The 12190-nt window shown below is 36.4% G+C and overlaps 1 protein-coding gene across 3 annotated transcripts in view; it reads right to left on the reverse strand.

Annotated features, from left to right (window-relative positions):
• The window catches only part of Galnt13 (polypeptide N-acetylgalactosaminyltransferase 13), a 491359-nt gene that overhangs the window by 133807 nt on the left and 345362 nt on the right, over positions 1–12190 (reverse strand). The window lies entirely within an intron of this gene.

Genomic DNA, 12190 nt, shown 5'->3' on the forward strand with positions numbered 1-12190 from the left:
AATCTTGATTCACTGTGCATTTCACCCAGGGAACCGTGCATGATGAGGTAATGAGGGTGGTGTAGGACCTCTTAGACTCATCATAGACAAGGTCCATTCAAGGTAGAGGCTGCTTTCCAGATGCAGCAAAAGCATACCCAGCAGAAATATGAATGTGAGTTAGTGATCTATTTCCTCAAATTTAAAGAGTTTGGTGCTAACTGCTCCTGTGTGTTTATTAATGAAAGTGCTAGTAATCTACTCTACCATCCCAGGAACTCACATAGTGTTTTCCTCTGCAGGGTAGACTATCTATTTTCAGGCTGATTTTATCATTATTTCTTCTCCCTTGTCATTCACCACTTTATTTTCAAAAATAATTATTAAGTTTGAACAACATTAAAGTCAAACACTATATTAAATTTCATCTGGAATTTAAGAATAAATATATGTATATTACTTTATAACTTCATTCCTTATCCTGACCCCCAAAATAGAAATAGTTTAGTCTTCTGAAGACTATAATTGTTTAATAAATTTGTAAAAAGAAATCCACCAGATCTTGTATACATCTGTGATCTTCTTTGAAAAAAAATGGTTGGACAGAGGAATATAAGGCAGAAGGAGATATGAGCTCAGTGCAATGTGAAGTTTGGTGGATACAGTTGGAGTCTGAAGTTTGGTGGAGACAGTTGCAGTCTGAAGATTGGTAGAGACAGTTGCAGACTGAGGATCATCTTTGCAGTCAGAGGATGAAGGCTTAGGAGACAGTCTGAGGACAAGATTGTCCCTTTGGTCTGAGCATTGGAATAGGTAAAATAACTCTCCAGTGTCTGACTATTCTGTTTCTCTGATCTTCAGTATTAACTACTATATTGTCTTTGTGTTTTTATTATTAGTACCATTAAATTCATGCTATAAATGGGAAAGTGGGACTACTGAGGGTAGAATAGTGGCAATACACAAAACGGTAGAGTAGAAGAGTTAGGTGGGTAACAAAGAATGATAAGAGAATGAATGAGGATGTTGGAAGAACTGGGTGTGACCTGAGAGCTATGGTTTCTGTATTTTTATGACTAAATAAAATTAAAACATGCATATAAACATATTAAATAGTGTATACAGATTGTGCATACACATTCAACACACAATTTGACACAAACATTACTGGGGTACAGACAGACATAATGATACCTGTGTCTAGTGTCATATTTTCATGAGTATAAAATTTGTTGAAAATGTGGAGTCTATTTTGTGAACTGTCACTGAATACAAGATCACAAAGACTTCATGTATGTAATTTTACTATATAATGTTAGATTAGGAAGCAATGTCTGTGGTAGTCACATCTATTTTTTCCTCTTGGACTTGAAGTCTAAAGTTAAATAGGAGTTGCTTTTGGCTCTAAACTTGGTTCAATAGAATGATCATTTTCTTCAACTATGACAGAAGGAAAAGATTAAAAGTCTTGGAAAAATACCCAGTTCTTATGACAAAGACTATTAGAACACAGAAAGACTAATAAAAAAGAAGTGAATTAAGAAACCATTTTATGAAATTGAGGTCACTAAGAAAGCTCATTGCAAAATCACATTAAGAGGTAAACAATTCCATGCAGTGTGCTTGGGGAGTAACTATATATTTTATAAGTGAATATAAATGGGAAGAGGTTAGGATTAGAAGAGATACCAATAGGAAGTGGGGTGTGAGAAAATCAAAGTACTTGAACTAAGTTAGAAAATTGAAGACATGAAGAACTCAGAGACAGACAGTAAGACAGTAGAGATTTTATGGGATTTTTTTTTGCTTTTTTTTTCATTAAGGAACAGAACGATGGAGTTATTTTTTTCTTTCTAGTATTCTCCAGACTATCTGATTCATATTCAGCAAATATTTTCCAATAACTGAATAAACCAATTCTTTTCATGTTTATCATATTTAATACCTATTCATATTACCAATATAATTTTATTCTCTGAGATATACTTTGAGATACTTGGTGTTTATAACCCCAGGCTAATTCCAGTTCCAGATACAGCACTTCCCAAGAAAGCTTCTATTTCAAATTTAAAATCCTCTGTATAACTCTCAAGCCAGCCCTAAGCCACTCCTGATCCCCTAATTCCTTCATGCTAACATCAGACAACAAATAAGTCCTTATGTTTTAGGCTGTCCTAAACTAGTCCACCTTCCATACTCTTCCTTATGATAGAAACCATCACTCTAATTTCTATATATTCTGCTTCTGACTCACCTTCTTCTTTTACCTGTGGTCTCTCTTATCTCCAGAACCCTGAGATCTCTGTTTATAATGAACTTCTACATCATTTCCAAAACTGTTTTATTACAAGTGAATTAAATGAGCCTCGGGCATTTTTCTAAATTCAAACATAGATAATGCCTTCAATTTTGGTGAACAACTGAAAAAAAGTAATGTGAGAATTTTCACCTATTCCATTATCCACAATTTTAAATTGGTTATTTGGAGTTTAATTTGATACAAAATTTATATAGGACACTGGTAAAATTTAAAGCACCATGGGAATATTTAATTTAGGTATTGATTAAGAAAAAACATTAACTAGCTAGGCTTTCTAATACCTATAGAACATTGTGATATTGAAGATAATAAATACATAGTATTTAAAATATTCAATATGAGATATGTATTATAAAATATATATAATGCAAATTAATAATTGCAAACCTTAACAAAACACATATTTTAATATTCATACAAGAGTTTAAATATTAGCATGCTAAATGAGGTTGGTTTATAGATGTTCCAAAGGTTTTACTTTAAATTTAAAAGTAATTCAAAAGTAGAGAAGATAAATTCTAACCCTATATAAATATGTAATAATGTTAAAATTTTTTATGATGTGGTTTCACATCTTTTTTTTTCAAACAAGTATAAATACAACTAGAATACCCACTTCATCTTCATCCTTCTTGATTATAGTTTATAATCCAATCAATCTATCTTTCACAAGCACGTTCTCTACGTTTCTACTGTAAGCACGTATTGCTTTGCAACCGGCAAAAGCATTTTAAAGTTATCTCTAAATGGGACACTACGGCAGCCTTTTATATTGAACTTGTATCAATGTGCCCCACAATTTTGCACCTTTAAATTGTAGAACTCATTTTGGACGTCGGCATTAACTCAGGTTATTTGTTGTTTTGGGCTACCACGGGTTGCTGAGCCTATTGGGGATCATTTAATAATGACAGAGTTTTTAATAAACAAACATTTTAGGCATATAAATTGTACGAATCAGTTAATAATTATATAGGGAGCCGGGCGGTGGTGGCGCACGCCTTTAATCCCAGCACTCGGGAGGCAGAGGCAGGCGGATCTCTGTGAGTTCGAGACCATCCTGGTCTACAAGAGCTAGTTCCAGGACAGGCTCCAAAGCCACAGAGAAACCCTGTCTCGAAAAACCAAAAAAATTAATAATAATTATATAGGGATATTTAATATTTCCTTAAATATTATTCATAATATTAAATCATAAATGACTTTAATGTACTGAGCAAATCTGGATTTTTGTTTCAGAGATTTAACCAGTCGGGTTCCTTCTCTGCAATAACAAAGTCCTTTGGAAGAAGGAGCACCATATTAATTAGAAGTAATTTCACTGCAGCTCTCCTTACTAACAAGCTTAAAAACATTAACATTAAAAAATAAATGCCTAGTTATAAATATAGTTTTTCCAGGGATCTCAAATCATAAAATAAATTGGGCAATTTTTAATTTCATTTCATAATTAAATCCAAAAGGCTTGTGTTTCTATTGTTTGCTTAGATAAAGGAAACTGTCTAGGATATCTGAATTAGAAATTAAACCCTAGAAGCACTCCTTAAACAAACAACATTTGAAAAGAAATGATCTGTATCTTCAGTAACTTTCTGAGCTTAATAGAAAAAGTTCTGTGAGTGAAATAAACCCATTTGCCAAGAAGGTTCATGATCTGAGAGTGACCCTTGGAACTGCTGTGCATGTCCTTCGTGGCCTGCATTCGCAAAGCTCCTGAGCTTCTCAGGCTAAAAAATTTTGCTTTTCTTAAGTCAAAGTTCAGTATATGATTCAGTATATATTGGTATCAAATTCCTGATCTTAAGCTATCTTCCTTTATTACTGTCTGAAGCACTGGTGTTACATACCTGTAACGCCATGCTCAGCTCAGAAGGATAAGCTATACTAACGATGTCAAAAATGATTTATACTTATCAGAATTATATATAACGCACATATAAATAAAGTTTATATGTGAAAGTGAAGATACAGAATTTGGTGTGAAGTTGTTCCCCACACATCCTAGACTATCTAACAAAGAAGTTCAAGAATGAAGCACGGAAAGCCATCATTCAAGTGGTTGGTCAGGGGATACCTGGAGAATCCATAAACAACAAAGTTGCTGCCATTGAACTTTTTTCCTTGAAGGAAAGTCCCAATTTCAAAGACACCAAACACTGGACACAGTACCTACTGGATTTAAACTAGACCTACTCAGAAAGGCTTGTTTCTAAAGACTAGAATACTTATACTGGAAGGTAATAAGGGAGACAAACAAACAACATTTCTACCTATCTGTGATGCCTATGAACCATAATACTCGACAGTATGGCAAAATGTTCCTTATGGCATCATAGTGGTACAACTGCCTAATTAGTCTTCCTTGACAGGATGGAAATCATGTCTGGTACTATGAAAGTAGCCAAAAACAAGGCTGGTGAGGTAATGGAACTTAAAGGAGAATCTTCTACTGCCACTTTCCTAAACCAGTATGATTCCTAACTTCATTCTAAATATTTATTATACCTACAGTAAGTGCAGATCTAATCCTCATTAGAGAAGTTTCTTTTTGCAACAGAAGGAAACCATTACATAAAATCACAGCTAGTCAAAATATGGAGAATAACTGATCTTGGGATACTCATTCCCAATAATATATCTATATACAACTCCTTCCATGTATATCATGGAAGATGGACAGAAAGATTATAATATCCTGGGGACCAGGAACCCTCCTGTGAGATTGTGCCTTCTACCTACAACAGTGAACCTACACCTATGACAACCTGGCTATCTAAATTAGACCTTAACAATTCCTTAACCAGTTGACTTTCCTATCAGATTCAACCCCAAATTTTATTTTCACTCTGTACTACAATAACTTAACTTCTAATGATTTATTCTGAGATTGTGAAGATTATTTTCAAAGACTCCATTGATCCTTAGTACCAATTTCCTGAAATCGTAGCAATTAAGATTTAGAGAAATAATTTCTATTAATCTTATAGTAGAAAATCATGAAACGATAGTGTATGAAACATAAATGAAATTTCTCAGAAGAAAAAAATTTTCAAGATTTACTTGTTGGGTATTTCTTGTCTTTTCGTTTTGTTCAGAGATTAGGGAAATATTTGTAAAACTTTTAATTTTTTCCACTGATAGGGGAGTAAAGTTATTTCTTATGGGCCATCAAAATTTTTTTGTCAATTTTTTTTCACATTGACAAAATTCATTTTATGCCAAGAAAATGTTATGAAAGATAAATAAAGCAGTTTTATTTGTAAATGAAATTAGCCTCTTGCAATAAATAGGCACTGTTTTATCTAAACTATGAGAGCCCACAGTTTTGTATCTGTTTCATTGTGACTAAAGATCAAAGAGTTCAGACCTATTCTTCTCCTTAAAGACAAATAAGATGTTTGGCCAAGGATATGGCTACTGGATGCCTTATTCATAAAATACCAGACAACAGATGTTTTGATTTAGGGCGTGGTTACCAGGTGTTTTGAGATGTAAGGAGGTAATTACACTTGCTTGTTGTTTGTATCATGGAAGTCTTTTGCCCTCCCCTTTTGATCGGGATATATAATGACTGCGAGTAATACATTCACTGGAAGCCCTCCCAACTCTGACTTTTGTTTACACTCCCCTTCTCATGAATGTGCAGACACATCAGGCCAGACGTGATGCTAAACATTTTTATCTTTGAAAATAAGAAATTCGATTCGAACAATGGATTGAAATTTTACTATTTAACATTTGGCATTTCGGGAAGGAAGTCACCGATTAAAGCAGAGACTTTGTGATGCTCAGCTATGCAGATATGGATATCTCACAGCATTGTCTGATTAGATTGGTATGTTAAACTATATCAAACCTGGCTACACTTGTGATAACAATGAACACTCTCTACCTCTGTTTAACCACAAAAGAAACATTGAAAATGTTTCAAGTTGTCATTGTTGGGAAATGACTAATAATAGTTTGAAGTGAGCAGTTCCAGCTATTGTAAAAGCAATTAGCACCTTATTCCTCCTCTTAGACAAATTAAAATGATGAATATTTCTTCTGTTGGAGGAGAAAGTGAGCTCTATTAGCAAATCTGCAAGAGGCAGCTGATGCTTTATTTCAAAGTTGCCTTTTGTTTTCACAAAGGAGAATAACCTAATGTCTTTGCTTGGATTCTAATCATGGCAGATAATATCAGAGGGGCTATTGGCATGATTGTAGTAACTTGCAAAGCTTCACAGGCAGCTGAGTTCATTATGCTCAGGCTGTCAATCACACAGCCAGTCATTTGTATTGCTGTTGATCTCCCATTGCTATGTTTCCTCGTGGACATTTCTCTTCTCTTTCATGGGGCGTTTAAACATTCAACTCTATCTCCTTACAAATAGCATTGTAGAGGATCCTCCTTAGATTCCCTTTGCCATAATAGAGAAGTAAGAACCTTTCTTTGTATCACTGTTAGAGACTCAGGTCTTTAATCTAATCTGGGAATTTTTTGAAACCACATTTCACTATTATCTTGATACTTCTCTTCTTTTTGCCTGATGAAGGATTTCACATGCCATAAGTTCATTGTGTTTTATATCACTTCTACAAGATTAACTCATTGATGCACACATACACACACATATATACACACAAATGCACACAAATTAATAAGCAACCTTTAAACATAATTGAATTTAGAACTATTCTCAGTACAAAAAGTTAACCTTGAGCCTGCTGGAGTTTCCTGTAGGAAGGCTGCTTTATTACCCTCACTCTGACCAATGGACCCTGAAATCCCACCTTGCCCCCAAACTTGCTTATCTTCTCCATCCTCGCAACTTCAGTGGAACTCAGAAACACAGCCTGCTACTACACAGAGAGGACCAAAATATGAGTGACCAGCCACTTGACAGACACCACACTCCCTAGGCCCTCCATACCTGGACCCCTTCACAACCTGCCTAGGCTTCTCTAGCCAGCCAGCAGGAAATTTCCTGCAGGCAGGCTGCTCCATTACTCCATCCTGACATTCAGACCCTGAAAGCTATAAGTCCTGTCCTACCTCGAAACCCTCCTATTCCCCTGCAACCTCAGTGTAATTCTAAAACACAGCATGCTGGTACAGACAGAGGACCAAGAGGTGAGTGACCAGCTACCCAGCAGGTCACCACACTCTCTAGGACATCCATATTGAGGTAAAAACCCTGGGCCCCTCCCCAACTCCCTTGGCTTCTATAGCCAGCCAGCAGGTGAGTTTCCTGCACATAGGCTGCTTCAACACTCCTGAGACACAGACAGTAACAGTACAAAGCAGACCAAGAACAGTTCCCAAGACAGAGAGAGCCACTGCAAAAACTGGACCAAGATACAAAGACACTACCGGCATCAACTGAAGGAAGAGATGAGTAGGCACCAATGCAAAAATTCATCCAACAACCTAAAAAGCAACATGGTAACACCAGAACCCAGTGGTCATAGACCAGGAGGACTTGATCATTCTAGCCCAGAAGAAGCAGAAGAAAATGATTTTAAATGTAACTTTATGAAGATGTTGGAGCCCTTTAAAGAGGAAATTAAAAACTCCCTTAAAGAAATGGAGGAAAAGACAAACAAAAATTAAAAGAAATTAATAACTCTCTCAAAGAAAACAAAGAAAAACAATGAAACTGGTGACACAAACAGTTCCAAACTTGAAGTATGAAAAAGAGGCAATAAAGAAAACAAAACCAGAGGAAATTCTGGATATGGAAAATCCTGGTGAACGAATGGGAACTGCAGAGGCAAGCATAACCAACAGAATGCAAGAGATGGAAGAGAGATCTCAGGGGTTCAAGATGCTGTAGAGGAACTGATTCACTGGTCAAAAAAACATTAAATTCAAAAAAAATCTTAACATAAAACATTCAAGAAACCTTGGACACCATGAAAAGACCAAACCCAAGAATAATATAGATAGAAGGAGAACTCCAGCTCAAAGGCACAGAAAATATATTCAACAAAATCATGGAAGAAAACTTTCCCAACCTAACGCAGAAATCCCTATGAACATAAAAAGAAGCTTACAGAACACCAAATAGACCAGATCAAAAAAAAAAATTCCATCAGGGTTCCCCACTCTATGCTAAGACCAAGGTCCTCCCAACTCCCCCCAGGTCCAGGAAGGTGATCCTTGAGAGGGAGGGAGGGGAGGTATGGGTGGAGGGGAGGGGAGGGAAGGGGGAGAAGGAGGGGAGGGAAGGGGGAGGAGGAGGGGAGGGAGGGGGGAGGAGGAGGGAAGGAGATGGAAATTTTTAAATATAAAAAAAAAATAAACCTTGAGAAAAAAAAAACAAACAAAAAAAAAACTAGCCAGAAGAAATACCAGGGTTATGACAACTCACTGGACAGCTGGGATCATATGTGCTTAGAAGTGAAGGGAGGGCTACATGGGGGGGGGGGGGAGATTTTACATTAAAAGGCTTAGCGGTTCGCTGCAGTAGATATAGTATAGTCTGGAAACTTGGTACTAAATGGGAAACTGAATTTAAAAATTTGTTATAAACAAGCCTTGGATTTTCCACAGGAAAGGAAAAGAAACACCCTTAATACGTTTGTTTGTGTAAAAAGAAACATTAATCTTTAAAAAAAAATTCCCCTTGCCATATAATAACAAAGCACAAAACTACAAAATAAAGAAAGAATATTAAGATCTGCAAAGGAAAAGGGCAAGTAACATATAAACATAGACCTATCAGAATTATATCCGATTTCTCAGTACAAACCCTGAAAATCAGAAGGTCCTGGGCAGATGTGCTGTAGACCACAGATGTGCAAGCCAGACTACTTAACCCCGCAAAACTTTCAATTACCATCAACAAGAAAACAGGATATCCCATGACAAAACCAGATTTAAACAATACCTATCCACAAATACAGCCCGACAGAAAGTACTAGAAGGAAAACTCCAACCCAAAGAAGCTAACTGCACCCACAAAAAAGGCAACAGATAACCTTACAACCAACAAAATCCTAAGAAGGTAAACAAACACACTAACACTGAAAAAAATAATAGGAATTAACAATCATTGGTCAATAATCTCCTAATATCAATGGACTCAACTCAGCTATAAGAAGACACAGGCTAAGAGAATGGATACAAAAGCAGAATCCAGCCTTCTGTTGTATACAAGTAGCACACCTCAACCTCAAAGACAGACGCTACCTTAGAGTAAAGGGTTGGTAAAAGATTTCCCAATCAAATGGACCTAAGAAACAGTGGGTTTAGCTATCCTAACATCTAACAAAATAGACTTCAAACTAAAATCAATCAAAAAAGACACAGCAAAACCCTTTATACTCATAACAGAAACAGTACACCAACATGAAGCCTCAATCCTGAACATCTATGTTCCAAATACAAGAACAGCCACATATGTAAAAGAAACATTACTAAAGCTTAAGTTGCACATCAAACCCCACAGGTTAATTGTAGGAGACTTCAACACCCCACTCTCTCCAATTAACAGGTCAACCGGACAGAAACCAAAAGAGAAATAACAGAATTAACAGATATCATACTCAAATGAAATTAACAGACATCTATAGAACATTTTACCAAAAAGCAAAAGAATTTACTTTCTTCTCGGCACCTCATGGAACATTCTTTAAATTGACTACATGCTTAGTAACAAAGCAAACCTCAACAGATACAAAAAAATAATTGGAGTAAGCCCCTGTATCTTATCGGATCACCATGGTTTAAGATTAGAATTCAACAGCAACACACAAATTTCAGAAAGCCCACAAACACATGGATATTAAACAGTGCTCTAATTGACCACTGGGTCAAGGAAGAAATAAAGAAAGAGACAAAAGACTTTTTAGAATTCAATGAACATGCAGGTACGATGTACCCAAACCTATGGGACACAGTGAAAGCAGTGCTAAGAGGAAAGTTCATAGCACTAAGTGCCTACATAAAAAAAAAAAAAAAGTGGAGAAAAGCACACACTAGTGACTTAACATCACACCAGAAAGCTGTAGAACAAAAAGAAGCAGACTCACCCAGGAAAAGTAGAAGACAATAAATAATCAAATTGAGGACTGAAATAAACAAAATAGAAACAAAGAAAACAATAACAAAAAAATCCATGAAACAAAGAGCTGGTTCCTTGAGAAAATTAACAAGATAGACAAACAGTTATCCAATCTAATCAAAAGGCAGAAAAACTTCCAAATTATCAAAATCAGAAATGAAAAAGGGGATATAACAACAGACACCGAGGAAAGCCAGAGAATCATTAGGTCATATTACAAAAACCTGTACTCCACATAATTGAAAAATGTAAAAGAAATGGACAAATTTGTGGATAGGTGCCACATACCAAAGTTAAATCAAGACCAAGTGGACAATTTAAATAGATCAATAACCTGCAAGGAAGTAGAAGCTGTCATCAAAATCCCCCCAACGGAGAAAAACAAAGCAAAACAAAAAACCTAATGCTAGAATGGTTTCAGTGCAGAATTCTAACAGAAATTCCAAGAAGAGCTAATACTGATCAAAGTGTTTCACATAATAGAAACAGAAAGAACCTTGTCAAACTCTTTTTGTGAGGCTACAGTTACCTTGATACCAAAACTACATGAAGACTCGTCCAAGAAAGAGAATTACAGAGCAGTCTCACTCTTGAACATAGATTCAAAAATACTCAATAAAATACTGGCAAACTGCATCTAAGAACACATCAAAAAAAGTCATCCACCATGATCATGTCGGCTTCATCCCTGAGATGCGGGGCTGTTTCAGCATATGAAAATCTATCAACAGAATTGACTGTATAAATAAACTGAAAAGAAAAAAATATGATCATCTCATTAGATGCTGAAAAAGTATTCAACCAAATCAAACATCCCTTTATGATAAAGGTCTTGGAGCGATTAGGAAAACAAGGAACATATATAAACATAATAAAAGCAATATACGGCAAGCCAACAGCCAACATCATATTAAATGGAGAGGAACTCAAAGCGAACCCATTAAAATCAGGAACAAGACAAGGCTGTCCACTCACTACTATCTATTCAACATAGTTCTTGAAGTTCTGGTTAGAGCAATACAAATTCAAAAGGAGATCAAGGGGATTCAAATTGGAAAGAAGCTTCAAACTTTCCTTATAGGGAGCATTGGGGTGGAGGGAGTGGGAGGACAAAAGGGAAAGACAAGGATAAAAGGGGAAGGGGAAGGAGAAATTGTTGGTTTGGGATAGTTGAAGTAGAGGAAGGACAGAGATATTTGGACTGAGAGAGGCATTATGGGGATAGCAAGAAACATGGCACTAGAAATTCCCAGGAATGAACAAGGATGACAACAGCTAAGACCCTAAGCAATAAAAGAAAGGGTGCTTGAACTGGCCTTGCCCCATAGTCAGACTGATGAATTTCTTATATATCACCATAGAACCTTCATCTAGCAACTGATGGAAACAGAGGCAGAGAGAGACCTGTATCGGAGCACTGGACTGATCTCCCAAAGTCCAGTCTGCTATGTTATCCCTTTCCTTTCTGACTGCATCCCAAAAGGATCACAAAGAGCTTCCCCAAACATCCCCCAAGAAAAGCTCCAGAAGGATATAATATAACATTACAAACGTAAACAGGAATAGCATTATAAACAACTTCCCAAACTCTAGAATTAACAGAGACATCTTACTGCCTGGATAGCCACCAAAAGTTCTTCTGTATCATTGGGGCATCCAATCTTCAGCCTATATGCCCATGGTACCCAGCAGACTTTTCCGTGAAGCAGGATATTTGAAGATCTGTTCTGCCTGGTAATGGCAAAGTCCATCAGTTGCTTTCTTCTGTGTCCTGAAAAATGTCTGGCAGACACTTTCATGAAGCAGGAACCCTGAAGGATGGTCTCACTTTTAGGCAAGT

Source organism: Arvicola amphibius, chromosome 7 (genome assembly GCF_903992535.2).
Source record: "Arvicola amphibius chromosome 7, mArvAmp1.2, whole genome shotgun sequence".
Lineage (NCBI taxonomy): Eukaryota > Metazoa > Chordata > Mammalia > Rodentia > Cricetidae > Arvicola > Arvicola amphibius.